The following is a 483-nucleotide window of genomic DNA, read 5'->3' on the forward strand; positions in this document are numbered from 1 at the left end:
TCTATGTGTGTTGCTAAGTGCTTGAATAGGCTTTCTAATTTTGTGCATGTGCTAAGAGTTAATATATTGAACATTTTAATCCAAATTTAGTTGTAACTCAGTTTATACTACAGATTTCTCATTCATTTAAATGATATCTTGTGAAAGTCATAACCAACATATGAACAGACTGATTTATGTCTTTATCTTTTTTTTTTTTTTTTTTTTTTTTTTTGAGAAGAGTATCACCCAGGCTGGAGTACAGTGGCATGATCTTGGCTCACTGCAGCTTCTGCCTCCTGGGTTCAAGCGATTCTCCTGCCTCAGCCTCCTGAGTAGCTGGGATTACAGGCACGTGCCACCACACCCGGCTGATTTTTGTATTTTTAGTAGAGTCACCAGGTTAGCCCTGATGATCTCGATCTCCTGACCTCGTGATCTGCACTCCTCAGCCTCCCAAAGTGCTGGGATTACAGGTGTGAGCCACCGCACCCAGCGCATGTC

The sequence above is a fragment of the Saimiri boliviensis genome, chromosome 16, assembly GCF_048565385.1.
Source record: "Saimiri boliviensis isolate mSaiBol1 chromosome 16, mSaiBol1.pri, whole genome shotgun sequence".
Taxonomy (NCBI): Eukaryota; Metazoa; Chordata; class Mammalia; order Primates; family Cebidae; genus Saimiri; species Saimiri boliviensis.